The 21,388-nt window shown below is 39.5% G+C and overlaps 1 long non-coding RNA gene across 1 annotated transcript in view; it reads right to left on the bottom strand.

The window, feature by feature from the left end:
- Positions 1 to 1,728: 1,728 nt before the first annotated feature.
- Positions 1,729 to 21,388, bottom strand: part of LOC116283962 (uncharacterized) — a 41,087-nt gene continuing 21,427 nt past the window's right edge. Inside the window, exons 3-5 of the long non-coding RNA XR_004193691.2 lie at positions 19,170 to 19,229; positions 13,543 to 13,639; positions 1,729 to 2,198 (exon numbers count right to left, since the gene is read on the bottom strand). This is a non-coding gene — a long non-coding RNA (uncharacterized lncRNA). The remainder of the gene's footprint in view (positions 2,199 to 13,542; positions 13,640 to 19,169; positions 19,230 to 21,388) is intronic.

Here is a 21,388-nt window from a genome sequence, read left to right as displayed (position 1 = left end):
CTGTATCTCATCAATTCTTCAGCAATAAATGCCAGTTTGCAGGAAATATGGCAACTAGGAGAACAAGTCAAATAACACCATGGGGAAGCAACCAACCAAGTCAAGGAGGCAACCCAGTTTCTCTAACAAACACATCAATGGCATTAAAAAGGCAGAAGACTTCTGATATTCTACTTTCTCTATTTTGGGGTACAGATGTTCACATTCTTTATAATAAAAAGGGATTTAAAAAAAATTTGAGGATGAAGTCCAGGAATTTGCATTTTTGACACTGTCCTCAGGGGGTCCTGTTGAATATTTACATTTTAAGGATTTCTGCTCCATAGCAGGGAATTCATTAAGCCCCAGGGAATTCTTGGTTCCCACTCAAGTGAGTTCCAGTACTGAAAGCCCAGTTCTTCTCAAGTTTTGGACTGGCTAGGTTTTTGCTGGGGTTGGCTAGACCTGCAGTGCCCAAAACAGGAGCCACCAGCCACATATGGCTGGTCCAAATTGAGATGTTCCATCAGTGTAAAATATATACCAGATCTCAAAGACTTTGTACAGGAAAAAAAAAAAGGTAAAGTGTCAATCATTTTTTATATAGATTACATGGTAAAATATACTAGTTTAGATAAATTGGGTTAAATAAAATCTATTAAAATTGATTTTTGTTTTTTGTAAGATGGCTACTAGAATATTATAAATTACATATGTGGTTCATATTATGTTTCCAGTTAACAGTGTAGCTCTGGGGCTTTGCTTCTCAAAATGTGGTCCGCTGACCCGCAGCAGTAGCATTCTCTGGAAGCTTGTTAAAAATGTAGGCTTAAGTTCTATTCAGTCAGACTCTGTGTTTGACCAAGATCCTTGTGTCTCTGCCTGCCTTTCAGACTCCCATCCTTTAACTTTTTGCACTGTCTGAAACTCTTGTGGCTCAACAAAACCCAGCACTCATTTATTCCATTCCCCTGCCCCAGCATTGCATTCAAAATCTGTAAGTACATCCTTATCTTCATCATCATCAAGTTATCCACCCTTCTTCGTAGAGCCAGGAAATAAGAAATTTCCTCCTCTTTTAACCTCTTTCTTGCAATTCAAGCTTTTAATTTCCAGCTCTGTTCTCAATCACTAGATAATACCAGTTACAATTTTTCTCTCTTTAATACTTCCTCTTCTAGGCCTGCTTTAGATTTCGTTTTCTGTTCCCCAGCTAATTTCATCCTTGTCTCCTAGGACCCATTCTCCAGCCCTTCCCATCATGATCAGCCCCTTTTTGAAGGCACACTCAAACAAATTCACTGAATGCTGAGGTGTCGCCAGCCTGTTCTTTATGGTAAATCTGAAAGTGGCTAGTGCCAGGCAGATCATTTGGAGAGAGGACTTTGATAAATGTTCCTGTGTTTGCAAGGTCAGACAAAAGAAAAAAGAAAGAATAAGGAGGGGCTGAACTACCTCCAAGACCAAACAGGAAACAGTAAAGTGAAGTGCTTTTGCCTAGAATGGTGGGGGTTTGATGGAATTAAGTGGAGAGTATGCAGGAATTTAGCAATTCTAATTCTGGCTCTTTCCTCACCTTCCTTCACAATTTAGGATTACTCTTCTTTTCCATAGGGGATTTTATTTTTTTAAGGGTGGGATAAAAATAAATAAACAAACAAAAATCAACACTCTTAAAAAATAAAAACAAACCAGTTTCCTTGCTCGTAAGCAACACATTTTACACAGGCCATGACAATGATTCCCTCATTTGAGGTTTCTATGAGCACTTTATTGGTCAAATGGATAATATCTTCATTTTGAAAACCTAAATAGTTTTTTAAGCAAGTCCTGATTCTAGAACACCTCACTCATCTGAACTAGCTCATAAAATCCATTACGTTGACTTGGTGACTCAGGGACCCTCACTTCCACAAGTGAAATGAGCAATTTAGTACTCAACAGAGAGCCTCTTTGTGACAAAGAGGAAGTTTGAGGGCTATGATGCCCGTAGTAAAAGCTAGAGACATTCAGTACTAGGAATCTTTGGAAACTGGAAACAAGTTCACTTTTACCAAAGGGATCTCATGGAGAAAGCAGTCCTATAAAATTCCTAGTGCTTTTTTTCCTTCCTCCAGTTTTCAAAAACTTGCCTCATCTTCCAAGGCTCTTCTCAGCTTGGCTCAAAATGAACCCAGGCCTCTGGAAGTAAAGCATTATAACCACCATCTAATGTTTTCCTGCAAAAAAAAAGGGTTAAAACAATTAGATTCCCTCCACGGTGTGACAAAATTCCATCGCACTTAACATTTTTATATTTTACCCTTTAAAAATTAACCATATTCTGCATTTCCAAAACACTTTACTTCCAGTAATTAATATCACCGTTGGGAAAGTGACTTTTTATTCTTTTCTCCAGGCAAACAAGCTGAGAGTTTAAGTGATTTACCCTTTCTGAGAGAGGAGGTCACAGATAGAATTCCAGGATTTGAACCTGTACAAAGACCATTAAGGCAATTTTTCAGAGACTTAACAAATACCCACCTGGTGATGTTAAACTACCTTTGAAGAAGGCAGCTGTTGGCTCAAATTGAGGCTTACATGGAACCCTGTGGATTTTGAGGGTAAGGAAGATCTATATGAGGAGGGTTGACATCCTTCCCAGGAGGCAGCCATATGGAAGGCAAGTGACCCAGTGATTTCCAAAGCTATTTCTTGAACACTGACAGTATGCACAGGAGTCCACTTGTATGACCTTATTATCTCTCCAGTGCGCTGAGTTGTATGTCTTATTATCTCCACTTTACAAATAAAAATATAAAAACCTTAGAGAGATGTAACAACTTCTCTAAAGTCAAAGGGTAAAATTTGAGCCAAGAATCTGAAGCTAAAAACTCAAGTTCTAACCAATACCCTCCTGGTATTAACCCTATGATTATATCTGCAGAAGTCATTCACCTTCTTAAACCAAATATCCACACCTACTCTGCTTCATTTACAGAACATCAATCATAATGATTTCTTATTTAAATTTGAAAGCTTAGTAGATTAAATCTTACCGAGTTCAAAGTTAACACTGTTAAAGCAAGACATGCTACCTCATTATTTCTATTTCTTAATTGTAAATTGCATCTTAGAACAGAGGAAATAATTGGGGATGAAATAAATGACAAGGGCATTGATCAATTAAGAGTATTAATAGCTCTTATTTTCAAATCACTGAAAGCGACAAGCTGGGTCTAGGGCATATCCATATCAGTATATCTTTAATTCTCTTTCCATCTATTTTGAATACCATAATTGCTTTATTTTCAGTAAGAGAAAAGGACAAAGAGGCATCTAGAATATTGCATACTTGATTGTAAATTCATTTTATTTAAATGGAGACAATTTCCATTTCCTCCATTATACCATTTTTTCCTACTCTATTTCTTAGAGATTTTTGTAGTAAGCCTTAAAGAAATTACTAACATCATTTAAAAATATAGGTATCTATTAGTGTGCAAGCTCATCAGTAACACTAAGATGATGGCAGAGTTTTCTGTGAATACTGTTGTCCATTTGCTATTTATCTATGAAGGTCTCATCTTTTCAGCCTTTAGCTAAAGGGTTACTCTGTCATTTAGACCTCCTTATCACATTCTCACTTTTGCTCATGTAATTCTGAAATCATCAGGGTTTTGTTTTTTAGTAAAAGTTTAGACATTGTAAGATTGCAAACTTTGGCTGAATTAAGACCGTTGACTTTTTTTTTTTCATCAGAGTGTTTTATTTGAACTATTGATTATCATTAAAATTCTGGAAATTTCACATGTGTGCATATTTTTCACATTCTCTTGAAAAATCAGAAGATCTGGATATACTGGGCCCATGTTCCCTCACGTGACTTGGTGGAGAATGCCTTCTAGTGACAGGTTAAGTATTGTCCATTTCACAAGTCCCCACTATCTCATATTCTCAGACTTGGTACCTCCCTTCAGTTGAACTTGGGTTTGTGATCTCCTCCATACTCCTCCACTCCCTACCTCATCTGCTGTGTTCAGAGATGTATTCCTAATATCGATAATAAAACCTGGCACACAGTAGATGCTTGATACATATTTACTGTAAGAACAAGGAGAAGAAAGAATAAACACCAATGGATATGTGAAGATGAGGATCAAGTCAGTGCCTTGTGGAGGATTTAAAATATGTCTACAACTTATCCGGCACTTCACTTTATAAAAGGTGGAGATTCCCCTCCCCTTGAGTGTGGGACAGACTTAACCACTTACTAGTAATGAATAGAATGTGGCAATGACAGTATGTGTGATTCTTGAGTCTGTGTCGTAAAGGATACTGTCACTTTCACCGTGCTATCTTTTGGATCACTCACCCTGGGAAAGCCATCCTCAGTATCCTGAGGCCACTCAAGCACTCCTGTAGAGAGAGTCATATGGCAATGCACTGAGACCTCCTGTCACTAGCTAGCACCATCCTGCCAGGCACCTGAAAGAGCCACCTTAGAAACAAGCCCTCAGCCAAGCCTTTGGGTGACTGCAGTTCTGACTGACATCTTAACAGCAACCTCAAAAGAGACCCTGAGCTAGGACCACCCTGCTAAGCAAGCCACTCCTAAATTCCTGACCCTTGGCAACTGTAACATAATAAATGCTTATTTTCTTAGCCACTAAGTTTTGGAGTAATTTGTTACATGGCACTAGATAACTAACACATGCTTCAGATTAACCTAAGCTGATTTGCTTGTTCATAATTCATGTGTCCTTTCTGATGGATATTGATAACCTCCAATACTTAGGGTGGGTAAGGACTGTAGTTCCTCTTCTTGACAATATGACTGAACAACAACAAAAAAAAAAACAAAGGCAAGTCTCAGATCTAATTCTGCCATGTAGACCAGTAGACACAAAACAATCATGCATCTAGTTTTGCGAACTCAGTAAAGTCCCTGTTCTTTGTCATTTTAGGCCCACTGATAGCATTTCACACGAAAGGTTTATTCCGAAACTAATGTGACCATGCTGAAATTGCAGGATCTACTAATCTTCTAGTTAAAGTGGGTGAAAGAATCCTCCAGTAAGTCAGTTGAGGTGACACAGAACTGAACTGGGTTATAAACTTCAGCTGTCGCTCAGGGGGCCATAGGCTTCTGGGCTCACCAGTCGATTATATCTCAGCCATGCCAGAATGAAGACGCCTGTGCAAAACTTCCTGCCAACTTTACATCATTTCACACATGAAAGCTCATTTTTGATATCTTGTCTGCTGATTAATTAAAATTCTAGTGTGGATTCAGATAGGGATATTTGAAGCTCTTGGGGAAGGGGCTTGATTCCTTTTTTTAAAAATATGTATTTTTATTGAAGTATAGTCAGTTTACAATGTTGTGTCAATTTCTGGTGTATAGCATAATGCTTCAGTCATACATGAACATACATTTATTTGTTTTCATATTCTTTTTCACCATAAGTTACTACAGGATATTGAATTTAGCTCCCCGTGCCATACAGTATGAACTTGTTGTTTATCTATTTTATATATGTTAGTTAGTATCTGCAAATCTCAACCTCCCAATTTATCCCTTCCCATCCTCTTCCCCCCATCCTGGGTAACCATAAGTTTGTTTTCTATGTCTGTGAATCTGTTTCTGTTTTGTAAATAAGTTCATTTGCCTTTTTTTTTTTTAAGATTCCAGATATAAGTGATATCATAAGGTATTTTTCTGACTTGATAATTTTCTTTTGTATTAGCTTGGTTTCTTTTTGGTTTCTGTGACTCTACTGTATGCTTTTGATTTGTGGTTACCTTTTTTTTTTTTTCAAGTATGTTAAACTTACTGTATCTGTTTGCTTCAGACTGGTAGTCATGTATGCTCAAACACATCCTAAAAAGAATGAAGGAAAAAAAAAGAAAAAAAAGAGGAAGAGAGAAACCAAAAAATCTATATTTTCTTGCTCCCATCTCCCACCTTTTATGATTTTGGTGTCTTTTTTATTATTATTATTATTATTGTTATTATTATTATTATTTATTTTTTTTTTACATCTTCATGTTTATTCTCTTGCAACTCATTGTAGTTGCTGCATTTCCAATTATGGTTTTCTCATTTCTATAGCTTCCTGCTTCTTTTCTAGTTAGAATGGGCCTTTCAATATTTCTTTTAGGATAGGTTTAGTATTGCTGAATTCTTTAAGTTTTTGCTTGTCTGTGAAATTCTTTCTCTCTCCTTCTACTCTAAAGGATAGTCTTGCCAGATAGGTATCCTAGGTTGCAGCTTTTTCTCATTCAGGACTTTGAATTTATCTTGCCACTCCCTTCTGGCCTGCAGTGTTTGTGTAGAGAAATCAGCTGAAAGCCTTATGGGGGTTCCCTTGTAACTAACTCTGTTTTTCTCTTGCTGCCTTTAGAATCATTTCTTTATCTTTAACTTTGGCCATCTTAAATTATAGTATGTCTTGGTGTAGGTCTGTTTGGGTTCTTCTTGTTGAGGACGCAAACCCTGTGCTTCCTGTACTTGGGTATCTGTTTCCTTCTTTATGTTTGGAAAGCTTTCAGTCATGATTTCTTAAATACCTTTTCAATTCCCTTTTCGCTGTCTTCTCCTTCTTTGACCCCTATTATGCATAGGTTGGCAAACTTTATATTATCCCACAGGTCCCTTATATTACTTTCATTGGTTTTTCCTTGCTTATCTGTCTGCTATTCTGATTGGGTGACTTCTGTTATCCTGTCTTCAAAGTCACTTCTGTGTTCCTCTGCATTATCTGGTCTGCTTTTGACTGCCCTCAGCTTGGCTCTTAACTCAGCCATTGAGTTTTCTGTTTTTAACTGACCCCTCTTTATAGTTTCTATTTCCTTTTATAGTACTCTCTGTCTCTATTCATAGTCTCTCTTATTTCCTTCAGTAGTTTTATCACCTCCTTTTTGAAGTCATGATCTAGTAGTCTGTTGAGATCTATCTCCTTGTTTGCTCTTTCAGGGGACTTCTCTGTTTTTTTAATTGGGAGTGGTTCCTCTGCTTCTTCATTTTACTTATTTTTCTCTGGCTCTATGGATTTAGGAGTACTATTTATCTACTGTGGTCTTGAAGGGCTGTTTTGTTTGTTTGTTTTTTTATTTAAAGTGGGAGCATTTCTGTGTAGACTGTGTGCATCTAATAGTTTTGTAGTGAGGGCTATTCTTAGTGTGGATGGCTGCCATGTCTTTCTTCTGTGTGTGTTGGCTGTTATCTGTCTGATTGGGCGTGTGGTTGGTGTGGGGATCAGAGCCTGCCCTGATTGTTGTTGAGCAGGGCCTCCTTTTTAGTTCTGTGGTTGTCACAGCCTTTGCAGGGGCCAAGTCTGCTCCCCTGTTGCTGGAATAGAGGCTTCTAAACCCATTTCTGAGCTGCAGTGTGTGGTAGACAGGGTTGGAGCACTTTAGCTGGGAAAAAGGGTCACTGAGTGTACCTCCACAGGAGTTGTCCACTGGGAAGTGCCCACTGGGGTGTTGTCTGTCACTTATCTTGTGGGCTTACAAAGTATTCTTTGTTGATGCTGTCTTTGTACCTGCCTTAGGTGTCGGAACGTAGGCCACCCACTTTAGTGTCCTCCAGGTTCTGGTCCCCAGAAACCACCCGTGCAAACCCACCAATGTCAGGCACTAGGGCCCACCGTAGCGAGCGTGGGGTCACACATCTAAATCCGTGGTGCACCACAGGGTCAGTGTAGACCCCAGCCCTGCCTCCACGTACAGTTCCATATGCTGGCCTATTGTAGATACCTGTAGTCACCCGCGCTGTGCACCACAACTCCGCTCACTGCTTGTTTGTCCCAGAGGCCTGGTCCACAAGGGATCCAGAGAGAGCAAATCCACCCTCCCTGCCTGGGGCTGTAAGCAAATCTCAGTCCCGCCTGTGAAGTTGCAGGGCCTCTGGGTATGGATTCAGCTTTCAGCCCTGCCTCCATGCAGCAGGGATGGCTATGACTGAGCCCCACCCCTCTTCTCCCACACCACACCAACAATGGAGCCAAGCGGAGGAAGCGGCTATGGTGCAGCTGCATTGCACCCCTCCCCACCATGCACAGCAGCAGTGGTGTTTTTTTATGAGGGGTCCCAGGCTGTTCTGTTCAGCACACACCCCCAGTTGGAGCTCACACCGCCCTCCAGTTTCCTGAGGCTGCCTCTGTGCAGTGGGCCCCAGCCCTCAGCCTGGGCTCCTCACCGCTCTCCAGCAGCCAGTCCTGGCTTGTATCTGCCAGCTCGTATCTAGGGCTGGGGATCGCAGGGGCCCTCTCTGCCAGTTTGTCTTAATTCTGTCTGCCAAGTGGCTGCCACTTTCTCCTCTGAACCTCACAAGCTCTGCTTCTGTCCCCGTTGACCTGCTGGCTGGAGAGGGGGCATCCCAGCGTGAGGGTACCTTTCTTCCTATGCTGCTCCCTCCTTGCAGGACCAGTCCCGCACCGATTTTTTTTCTTTTTCCTTTTTTCTTTCTTTTTTTCTCTTATAGAATTTTGTGAGAATCCTCCTGTATTTTGAAGTGAGAGACACCCTGCTAGAGTTCAGTAGGTGTTCTGTGTGATTCAGTGGGTTTGTAGATTAATTCTTGGTATATCTGTGGGAGAGGGCGAGCTGTGAGTCCCTCCACTCCTCCATCTTGGCACCTCCTCTCTGGTGTGTTCATTCCTGATTAAGGTTCTTCAGATGCTGACTGACTGTGGTTTCTTGATTAGGACACTATTAATTCACCACACCTCAGGCTGTGCACATAAATAACACTATATCCTTATGTCTCTGACATATTTGGAAACAAGTTGCAGAAATATAAAAATAAGAGATGTGTGGAAAATTACCTGGATGCAATTGTAGCCTCCAAATAAATTGCCAGGCAATCTAATTCAGAGGTTACTTAACTGAAAGTCTCACAAACTAAGATGGTCAAATCATATGGTTTGTTGAAGCAATTTAAAACACACATTGCAAAGCAAGGGGAACGAGATGAGATAGGTTAACATACTTAATGGAGGGTACCTATGAGGTGAAAGGGCCACACGGTCTGAATTCTGGGGATGTTTGCATATTCTCTCTCTCTTCTTCTCCCCACCCTTCTCATTCTCTCTCTGCCATATCAGTCTTCCCAGCGATGGTGTGTTTATGAGGACCAGAGGTGAGGTTTGAGCAAAATACCCCAAAATGATAGGTATCTGGGACAACCCACATGGTTACTCTGAGACACCTGCAAGTGCCCCTGGTCAACATCTGTATTTTGCCAGTAAGTCAGATAAACAGCTACTCTTGGGCTGAAACCCTGGAACCAGGATGAGTATCATTCATAGGAGCCAATCTAAGACTTCACAGATTGAATATTGCCTGGAGGCAACCATTGCATTAATGTAATTTCCTACAGGACACACTTAAAAAAAAAAATCCTGCCCTTAAAGAGCAGGAATATTTGGTACCTCTCATTTCTTCCCTCCCTTCCTCTCTGCATTTAGCACGGGTATTCCTCTACTTCATTTATTTATGTCTAACGTAGCTCATATGTTACTTGCATCTATGTTTAGTGTCATCTCCTCTCCCTATTTGCTTCTCTTACTTTCTACTGCAGAACTGAATAATCTTAAATAATACTGCAAACATACATTACAAGAGATTATCATAGAATTAAGAGATTTCAGGGGAAAAAATACTGGTTTTAGAAATGATGATGGAACCTATTATACAAAATTCATTTAGCTTATCTATCTTTGGAAATAGCCAAGGGGAAAACCTATTTGCTGGTGGTTTGTTTATCTAGGGATTTTACCTCTAAAAAGAGAGGGCTTTGAGGAAAGCAGACATTGCAGAATTAAATTCTAAATGGGTTTGTGCAAATGAAAATTGGAGACTGGCTAATTCAATTAATTTCTATTCATGCCATCAGTGAAACAGGAACTCCAGGCATCTGATCAGATGCAAGAAATCTAGAGAAGCAGGATGCTGGAAACCAAATTACTTTCCTAGAATTCCAGCTCCGACATCCACCAAAATATTCTTGACTGAGTTGTGTGGATCAGCTCAGCACCAAGACCTATGGTTCATTTATGAGTCCTGGACCTGCCATAGAACACATTCCACAAGGGGGAGCCGATTTGCCTGAATGAGTGAGTTATTTCACTTCGTAAATCACTGATGATAATTCACCCGTTTTTCTGGAAACTCGGAGTTCTTTCAGCCATCTCTGACAGTTCTAAATCAAATACAAAAATACGCCTCCTTAGAACAAAAGAGAACAGTATGAGACGGACCCAATTACAAATAAGTTTTATGAATACAAAATCTCATAAATGGGTCCCCATTCAACTGGGCAGTTTACGGTTACATTTCTGGGCCTCACCTGAGACCTCACCTATTGAATTAAAGTCTCAGGGACTGGGGTCCAGGGATGTGAATTTTAAACAAGCTGTACAAGAGGTTCTTCTGCACACTGAATTTCGATCAAAAGAACTAAGGAGTTATTTTAACAGCACTCACAGGACGTAGTAGTCTTCTTTGGATTTGTGTAGAAGTTAAAGTCCTTTCTTGTAAGTTTGCAATTAGAACCACAAATCAGCATAGCTGAAGTACAGTGAGTGTTCGCTCTGTCCTTATTAATAAGGATGATGACAGTGGGCCAATTAAAAAAAAAAAACTCATCGTTAACACCTGTAGCATATTTAGAATATTTGGTTACATCTGGGCTTTGATAACTCTTTTCAACTGAGTTTAAATGGCAGAAAAAGTTGGAAGCTAATTTCCTTTCTAAAGGAAGGGTTTACTCCTCTTAACTCAAAGCCCAGTGGTTTTTAAAAGGCCTGAGATAATGTTTCCAAGTTGAGATTGCATTTACTTAAATGATAATACTTTTTTTACTTTTTTTTAATTGAAGTATAGTTAGTTGTGTCAGTTTCTGGTGTACAATAGTTCAGTCATATGTATATGTACATATATGCATTTTCATATTTGTTTTCACTATAGTTTACTATAAGATATTGAATATCTGTGCTATACAGTATGAACTTGTTGTTTACCTATTTTATGTATAGTAGTTAGTATCTACAAATCTCAAACTCCCAAGTTACCCCTTCCGACCTCCTTCCATCCTTGGTAACCATAAGTTTGTTTTCTATATCTGTGAGTCTGTTTCTGTTTTGTAAATAAGTTCATTTGTCTTTTTTTTAGATTCTACTTATAAGTGATAGCATATGACAATCTCCAGGTGCATCCATATTGCTGCAAATGGCATTATATCATTTTTTATGGCTGAGTAGTATTCCATTAAATGATAATTTCAAGCTTAGACTTCTTCCTATATCTTCAGCTTCCGTTTGCCTCACTCATACTTGACTCTTTACCAAGTTAATAACCTGTTTGGGTTTTGGAATACTCATCTGTAAAGTGGGAATAATAGCAGAACATACCAACTTCTGTTTTCATGAAAATTAACAATAGCCAGTAAAACAGTCCCTGATCCACAGTCTTTATGCTGTGGCCACTAATGGTGCAACTCATACTCATCCATGTCCAGGAAATTGGCTGGAAGACTTTTTTTTTTTAAAGGGAAAATAATGGATAAGAACCAACAACCTTCCCATTATCTATTTGTCTCAGTGGGTAACATGCATTCCAGCAGTTTGCCCACCCTCTGGAACCCCTATTCCAGTGGCTATCCAACTATTGAAACAAGAACTGCCCTCAGGGCAAGGTTTTCCAAACTATCCAGCTTAGAAGAATCACCGAGCACACTTTTATTTTTAATACAGATTTTAGATCTATTCTTAGATAATTTGATTTAGTACACATGGGAGGAGAGGGTGCAGGTGCCAAAAATATAGAGATTCCCTGGGGATTCCTAAGACTAGGTCAGTTGGGAGTGTTGCCTAAGGACATGGCTGCCCCTTATTAATCACAAAACTGATTTCCCTTGTAAAAATATCCAGCTGTTTTTTCCCTCCTGAGACAAACTGGTTTGCATGGGATTGGGCAGCCAGAGGGCTGACTTTTATTTTCCTGTGACCCCTACATGGATGACCTCCTTCTTGTCCATTTACTCAGCTGTAACAATGAGGTTAAGGTGGCTCCATGTGAGGGTGTGAAGAGGTGGAGCTAAGAGAAGGAGTTTGATAATTGAAAAAAATACGCAAGCGTTTTGCGAGCCTTCGTTGGAGGTTTCTCGGAGACTGTGTTCAAAAGGAGCGTGCTTCTTTCCATCTCTGATTTGGCCAGTCAGCCTTGTCTGTGGATGCTTCTAGCATTCCAGAATTTAGCTGCATTAAGTGAACTTAAGATGGGCTGAGTGAGTCCCTTCCACCCACTGTGCTTGCTGGCACGCCCTCTATGGCAGCTCACTGCTTGAAGTTAATAATGGCCTGTTGGTAAACTACATCTGAGAACTTGTCTTGAACTTTTCTCGTGTTCTTCGACATTAGATGACCTTGGTAAGATGATTCAGGGAACCACACGTGTCGTCTGCTGCATGTCCCAGGCTCATTTGGCAGGTGGCACTCTGGGCACTGTTCCCACCACCACTCACTCTCCAACTTGGTCTCCACGTTGCCTGCTGGGCGTTATGAAGGACATGCTGACCTTTTCCAAACTGACAGAGGGAGGTGACAGAAAGAGTGCTTGGGCATGGACAGATCTGGGTTCCAGTGGCACTTCTGCGATCTTGTGTGTGTGATGTGGGTTTTTCCCAGCCTCACAAGGCATCCTTACCTGTGAAAGAGGGAGCGTAGGGCTTCCCTCACAAGTTTCTGAGGACTGAATAATATAAGGTATACAAAGCACCTAGAAGACGGCCTGGCCAGTGGAAAACACTAACATTTTAGCTGTTCTTACGATGATCAATTTTATCAATTCTTAGATGCACATAGTTCTTCACATTTTTAACGTCTTCAGAAATGAGGGTGTGTCTTACAATCGGAAAAAATTAACACATGCCCTCCAGAACCTGACCAGAACCAGGAAGTGTCTGATTTTACTCCCTTCCCTTTTAGTATAAAAGAAGCCTGGATTCTAAATCAGGCAAGGTGATTCTTTTAGTCCGCCTTCTTCTTGGTCTGTTGGCTTTTGGAATAAAGTTGCTATTCCTTGCCCCAACAACTCATCTCTCGATTTATTGGCCTGTCGTGCAGCGAGCAGTATGAGCTTGGACTCGGTAACAGTAGGACTTGGATTATTGTACCACTGGACCTGTGTGTCCTTTGGTAGAACCATATAGCAATGTGTAGGTAATTTTTTCATTTTTTGGAATGATGACTGACCAGTGAATTTTGTCTCCCTTTGACCTATCGGATAAATCTGCAAAATAACCCAGAATCCCTGATTTCTGAGTGCCTGCTTCAAGAGAATACTATTCACATACCAAAGTGCCTAAGTTGCTTTCCCAAGAAAGCAGACTGTTCTCTCTGCCTGAAGGGACCTGATTCAAAATTCTTTCTTGGGACTCGGGACAGTGTGACATCTGATCCCGTGTTGTTCCCTCCAGCAAGAGGCCAATACATGAGTGAATGAGACAGAATTGTTACAGACCCCTGTGGCAGAGGAGGAAATAGGTAATTGGCTGCGGCACAAACTGGTTATGCTCACCTAGAACATTAAAGTGCCCCTGAGGCCTGTACACCAGGTCTGTCAATCCTGTCTGGAATCTGCTCTTCCTGAGTTAACCACGTTGACATTCTTGGTCCTGAAGTTATAAAGAGTTGAGTAAGCACCTACTTATATCATTCCCATCTATGTCCTCTCATTAAGCACCTGCATGATCTCACTTAACCCTCATGGCAGCTGCCGAAGACAGGAAGCAGCGTAATGAGGTCATATGGAGCAGGCCTAGAGATCTGCATTCAAATCCTGACTTCCTTACTTACAAGCTGTGCAGTTTTGGGTAAACGACTTAACCTCTCTGAATCTCAGATTTCTATCTTTAAAATAGAGGGGAAAATAATACTTGCCTCTGAGAACTAATGTAAGGATTAAGCATTGCTTAGTCAACACTTAATGGAGGTGTCCCAAAAGTGGTTAGTGCTTTCCCCAGCAACCTGCAAGCTGTCTGGCATATAGTAGGTGCTCAATAAAAGTCAATCTGCCAGAGATGCACATTACTATATATAAAATAGATAAACAACCAGGACTTATTGTATAGCATAGGGACCTATATTCAATTTCTTGTAATGAGCCACAATAGAAAAGAAACTGAAAAAGAAATACATATGTATGTATACATATAATTGAATCAATTTGCTGTACACCTGAAGCTAACATTGTAAACTGACTACACTTCAATAAAAAATGAGGATTATAAAAAAGTCATTCTGTCAGAGAGAGAGAGAGAGAGAGAGATCTAAGGGAGGTGGTGCATCAGTAGTTCGATAAGAATGAAGTGTCTCCTCTTATGCTTTAAGCCTGTGCTGGGAACTGCAGGGGCCCAGACAAACAATAATAGCAATTCGTATTTACGTAGCATTTTATAGCTGACAAAGCACATTCATATGTTTTCATTTAAACTTCCCAACACACCCAAGACAGAAAGGGTGTTCTTATTACTATGTCTGGAGGAATTTGAAGCCCAGAGAAGTTAAAGAGCAGAGGCGCACGTACGTGTCCCCACGAATTGAGGAGAATGATTACAGAGCAGAGCTGGTGGGTTTAGCAATCAGGAGGGCTTTGGTGACCTTCCAGAGAGCACGTTCATTAGAGTGATGGGGACAGACGCCAGACCTTGGGGACTGAGAAAGATACGGATGGAGAGGAAATAAGAATCAACCTCCTGGCAGCAAAGCAAAGGAGGGAAATGGGATGCGAGCAGGATCAAACAATGGCTTTTTCAAAATAAGGGTGATCTGTGTGCGGTTATCCCTTGGAAATGACTTGTTCAGGCTGATTGGTGAGGACTGAAACTTAGAAAGGGATACATCATGGCAGCTGAAGGATCACTTTGAAAAATGATTCTTTGCTTTGCAAAAGAATTCTCAATAGACTGGGAAAAAAATCTAAGTGGTCAGTAAAACCAGGAAGATATACTCAGCCTCCCATATAATAAAATAAATACTAGTTACAGTAAGAATGAGATACCATTTTTCACCAGTGAAACTGACTTAGATGAAGCAGTTTGATAAGATGGAGAGGAGGCAGATTGTAGACATATGGTACATCTATTCAGCAATTGCAGGAACGAGGGGGGCTCTCTATGTCCTAACATGGAGTGGGGTCCATCCGTCACATATCGATCAGCGAAAAACAAAAGGCAGACATTTTTAAAAAAATCATGCTGAAATATGTAGCAAAAATGGCTGGGAAACAATACAGGGTTAAAGTTGATTATTAGGAAGGAAAAGGGGTGATTTTACTCTTCATGTTATTGTCCTCTCTACTATGAGTGGATTTTTTTAAAACCATGAGTATGCATTACATTTAAAATAAAATGCTGATTTGAAAAAATCACCACAAAATCCCTTTAAATCTTTAGGTCTTCTAGTACACTTGAAAAAAAATTGCATTTATAAAAATGTGATCTATTCACTTTTTTCCTGGAACACATCTACTGTATTAAGGGACACCAATACAGTTAATGACCCATCACCAATGGGTTTCTATAAAGACTTTCTTCTCCATTGGCCATTTCCTCCTCTGTGGAGGCTTACAAATTGCCAAGAAGCTAGAATTTCCCAACCTAAGTGAGTAGAAACCTTTCAACACCTCTAGTGCAATCAGGCTCATTTAGAATGGGTCTGTGATTACAAAAGAGTGTTTGAGGACTATTCCATTTTGGATTCGTAGATGGAGTCTCACAAATCTGATTGATCATTATAACCCCTGGGGCACTTTTTATTGAAAAGATAGACTCTGTTATTGCTCATCCCTCATTCTGATCTGATAAGTCAAGGTTGGTGCCTTTTTTTTTTTTAATTCTCAAGAACTAGATTAGGGAATGCTTATCTTGCATTGTGGCAACTCTCTCTTTTATTTCTTAGAAATTACTATGCAATGGTGCAAGTCATTCTCTCTAGAAAGGAAGTCTTTATTTATTGGCTCAGCAACTGGGAACATGTTTACAGTCGCCAGAAGTCTATTGACATGCAGAGGGAATGCACAAGTGAGGACAGTGTTCCCTAAACTTCTCCAATAGAGAGTTTCAGTCACAAAGAACGCCTTCTAAAAGATCACAGCTATGACATCTGTTGGGCTAAGATTGTAGGAGGCAGGGCTGATGAGAGCTGTTTAAAGCAGCAATTTCCAACAATCTAAAGACACAGGGCTTGTCAAGGCAGTCTACGTAGAAGTAGGGGCCCTTGCTGAAATAATTTCCTCTAATGTCTACATTTGCCAAAGCTTTGCTTATGGTTCCCTTAATAGAGATGGACATCAATCTTGGAAGAAACGTAGTTTGGTCTTGAATGTAGATATCTTCCCCCCTCCAAACTCTGTCATCTAAAATATTATCCAGTGGTTGGTTGAAATTGGGCTTGGAGAACTGCCTATCAAGACTTTTGATTGTTCCCCTCACCCCCACTCCCAGGGAGACTTAATTTGCTTTTCTTTGGCTTATATTCATTTAAAACAAGAATTATGCTTTCATATTGAAAAAATTGTGCTTGCCTTGCCTGCCTCTCCAGATTGATGTCTCACTGCCCCCACCGTTTTTTGTACCCTTAGCTCTGGCTTGAACTGCTTGCAGTTCCCTGAATGCTCCAAGCTCCTCCATACTCTGCCTTCACCCATGCTGTTCCTTTGTGCTTCCTTGCCTTTTTGGGCTTGGCAAAAACTCCTACTCTTCAACTCCAAACTCAGGCTCTCTGCACCCCTCTGATCTCATCTTCAGTGGTTATGATTTTAATCTCTAAAAATTCTATCTCTTTGTTTATATTTGCAAAGAATATCTCTGGACAATTATTGGAAATTAATACAATTGTTTAGGCAGTTGAATGGCTGGGAAACAAGGGTGGGAGGAAGATGCTTCATTGTACACACATGTTAGTTCCTTTGAACTTTTGTACAATGTACATTTATACCTATTCTAATCAATTCAATTCAAATGTAAAAACAATAACAAATATCAGCTGCAGAAGATATGCTATACTCTTCTCAGATTAACAACTTTAAGGCATATTTCCAAATCTATCTCTTTAAAAAATCTTTATTTTTAATTTCACAAGTAATATGTAAATTTTCTCCATTATAAATGCCAATGCAAATTAGTCTTTCTGCTACCAGCCTTCTCTGACATGATACTCATGTAATTTCTATTCTTGCCTTAAATGTGTTTTGAGTATATATATTAAAAAAAACTCAAGTGTATTACAAACCTGAAGAGGGTCAATTGTTTACAAAATGTGAACTTGAGTTGCTTTTAAATTTAATAATGCTGGGCTTTGCTGAAAGGGTTCATTAGGGTGACCAGCTGTCCCAGTTTCCCCAGAACTAAAAGGGTTTCCAGGACATTGGACTTTCAGTGCTGAAACTGGGTAAGCCTCATACATACAGGGATGCCTGATCAATTAGAATGGACATTGGCCCAAACAGGAGGAATGTTTGATGTAAAGCCCCACACTGGGTATGGTGCATGGCAACTGATTACCATCCCTGGTTTTATAGCTTTCCTCATCTTTCCAGAAGCATTGTTCATCGACTTTATGACATTTTCAAAAAGACCTTAACTTCTACTTTAAATTTCATAATGAAATAAGTGGCATAAAGAAAGAATTTCTTTGACATTTGATGCTGTTATGTTCTTAACTGAAGCTGGGAGATTTATCACCTTTAATGGTGCATGCAAAGTAAATCTTATTTTTAACTTCAGACTCAAAAAGAAAATATACCATTCTGACTTTTTCTTTAAATAGCCCGAGGTTTACAAAGTCAAGAACCATTGAATTCAATTGTATAGGATGGCACAAGTAAGTAATTAAAAAGTAAATTAGCAGATGAGAATAATGAATTTGTAAGTGGGAGGGGCAGAGAGGCCTATAAAAAGTACTCAACCTGAGAAAAAAGGAAGATTAATTTCAGTTAGAAGTTGATTGAGAGAGCTCATTGTGTTTTCAGCCTAAAACTGAAATGCATACTGAACAAAGCTGTTCCAGACTTCATTAACCAGTAATCTATGTACATAAGAGTGACACTGAACAAATAAATGTAGTGGAGCAAAATAAATAAGTTTTTCAAAATAAATGTCTTTTAACAGTAGTTGGCTATTAGTTAAAATAACGAAACAGCTCCAAAAAGCAAGCCTATGAAGTTCTCCTCTTTGATGCTTTTTTAACCCCCATTCAGAATTTTATTTCCTGATTTCAGGAACCTACAAGTAAAGAGACCAATTTTATATATTCTGTGGATCTTTGCAAAAAGATGAAAGCTACAGATTGAAGGTTTTGTCCACAGATGGGTTAGACAGCTCACACAGAATATTTTTAAATGGTTTACTTTGGCCCCTTCTGATGGTTTGGGGCACCCAGAGTAGGAATTCTTTACCTGGATACCTTTCTGGAAGTATAAAACCATCTGAAAGCTAGAAACTGTCTGCAAAGCTTTGTGTTTATGTATCCATGGGTGTTTTCCTGCAGAAAAAGTTCTCCATTATCTTTGAGCTTCCAAAGGGTTCTGTCACCCTTCAAAACATTTAGGAAGAATTGAAATGCTACAGGGAAGTTTTCTGTTTCTCTGTCTCTGTCTCTCTTTAATCGTTTGACAACAGGATTTGAAAGAGATTCTGTTTGCTTTACTTGAAGGACTGAAAATCCAGTTCTATAAGCAGAGAGAAAGATCCCACTTAGTCCTTATCCACTGGGCACACTCTACAGATGTGTAGATAGACCTACATACAGATTGTTGATTGCTGGGAGCAAGTGGGCAGACTTGCAAATGGACTAAGAAATACTCAGGGGGGATAGAAATATGGATCCTAATACTTTCCCTTTAAACTTTAAGTATATACAACATTTCTAATGAGGCCAGCTGACAGAGGAAAAAAAAAGTTAGCCCTCCCCAAAGGTGAAAGTAACTCACGGTAAGGGTGAAGTCTGAACTGATAATGTGGACTCTATATGAAGTCAGAAAAAACTACCTGAAATTTAGAAATAGGGGAGATATTGCTGGGTGTTCTTTAGTGCAGTGTTGGGTTGACTTTATGTTGTCAGGGACATTTCATAGCTCATAGGAGGCGGAGATTAACTTACAGATTTTTGTCTGATAGGGTTTAGCCAGATGAAACAAAATTTTACCTGGTGGAACAGATGACCATAAAGGGTACAATTTATGATCCTGTTGGACATTAACCAAGTCTGCAAAAAAAAAAAAAAATTTGAGGTAAAATTAACACAAATTAACATAAAATTAACCATTAACTATTTTAAAGAGTGTAATTTAGTGGTATTTACATTCAGAATATTGTGCAATGTCACCTCTATCTAGTTCTAAAACATTTTCATCATCCCAAAAGGAAACTCTGCACCCATGAAACAGTCACTCCCCATTCCACCATACTCCCAGCTCTGTAAACCTCTGATCTGCTCTCTGTCTCTATGAAGTTGCTTATTCTGGATATTTCATGTAAATGGAATCATACAGTATGTGGCTTTTTGTGTCTGGCTTCTTTCATTCAGTTTATTTTTGAGGTTCATTCATGCTATAGCATGTATCAGTACTTCACTGCTTTTTATGGTGGGGTAATATTCCACTGTAGGGACAGATCACATGTTGTTTATCCATTCATCTGTTGATGGACTCTTGGGTTGTTTCCATTTTTGGCCATTGTCAACAGTGATACTATGATCATTCTCACATAGCATTTTTTTGTTCCAGTTTTTGAGGAAGCACCAAACTGGTTTCCATAGTGGCTATACCATTTTACATTCCTCATGACAACATACAATTGTTCCAGTTTCTCCATATTCTCATCAATGCTTATTTTCCTTTTTTTGTTGGTTGTGGCTAACCTAGTGGGTGTGATTTAATTATGGTTTTGATTTGCATTTCCCTAATGACTAATGACATTGAGCATATTTATGTCCTTGTTGGCCATTTGTATATCTTCTTTGGAGATGTCTGTTCAAGCTCTCTGCCCATTTTTTTAATTGGGCTGTTTGTCTTTTTGGTGTTGACTTTGTATGTATTCTTTATATATTACAGATATTTAATAAACTCATATCACATATATGATGGACAGATATTTTCTCCCATTTCTTGGCTTATTTTCTCATTTTCTTGGTAAAGCCCAATTTATTTATTTTTTGGTATTTTTGTTGCCTTTGCTTTTGGTGTCATATCTAAAAACAACTGTCAAATTCAAAGTATGAAGATTGACTCCCATGTTTTCATCTGGGTTTTACAGATTTAGGTCTTTGATCCATTTTGAGTTCATTTTTGTATATGGTATGAGTTAAGGGTCCAACTTAATTCTTCTGCACATGGATAATCAGTTGTGCCAGAACCATTTTTCAAAGAGACTGTTCTTTCTTCATTGAACGGTCTTGGCACCCTCATCCAAAACCAATTGACTATGGATTGATAGGTTTATTGTGGGGCTCTCTGTTCAATTCCATCCTTACCTATCTCTGGACTCTTCATTTTTTTGGTCCCACCTGCAGAGATTCTGATGTAATTGATCTGGGGCATAGCATGGGCACTGTTGTTGTTTTTTTTTAACTCCCCAAGATGATCCTAACTGTACTTAGAGTTGAGAATCACTGTCTTAAGAGAAGTTCTAGTGAAACCATGCTTGATCTAATCTCATTAGATTAGGTGCCTCAGGATTCTCACCGGGAAAAATGGCTCTGAGTGGGTGTCACTAAGACCTCTGCTGCAACAATATGGCATTTTCTTACCTATTTCAGAGATGGAAAACACCTGGCACCTAATCTTTGCCCACAATTTCCACTCAACACCTGATCTAACCACAGACCCTTTTATGTTCCAAAACAAAGTAGAAGTACAGAAGTAGGTGATTTCAAGGTGTGGTTCCCAGCTGATTGATAAGCCCAGATTCTTTCCATCTTCCTGCTCTACCATCCCCAGTGTTTCAGTGACATGTGTTCTTTCAAGGGTACAAGAAGGCTGCTGCAATAGCAAAAAGCAACAATGTCCAAAAGCAGGAAGGGGGGAGAAAGAGATTTCCTTACTTCTCTTATCCATTTCTCTCTTTATCCCAGAAAATATCCCTTTCAAGGCCCACTGGGCAGGCCTGTGTCGTATGGCCACACCTTAACTTCAAGGAGGCTCAGAAATAAGTACCTAGATTTTCAGTTTCTCTTAGAACACGAGGAAGGTTCTGCCGGCAAGAATAAAGGGTAGAAAGATGGCTGTTAGGTTGGCAACTAAAAATGTCTGCTTTTCGACACGATGGTAGTAACACTTATTGTTATATGATCACTTTACATTCTAAATGACCACACTTGAGCAGGCTGGCATGTCACACTGGGACAAATGAATTTGCTTAAAGATG

Source organism: Vicugna pacos, chromosome 17, assembly GCF_048564905.1.
Source record: "Vicugna pacos chromosome 17, VicPac4, whole genome shotgun sequence".
Lineage (NCBI taxonomy): Eukaryota > Metazoa > Chordata > Mammalia > Artiodactyla > Camelidae > Vicugna > Vicugna pacos.
The sequence above is the reverse complement of the archived record's forward strand: the minus strand, read 5'-3'. Positions and strand labels throughout refer to the sequence as shown.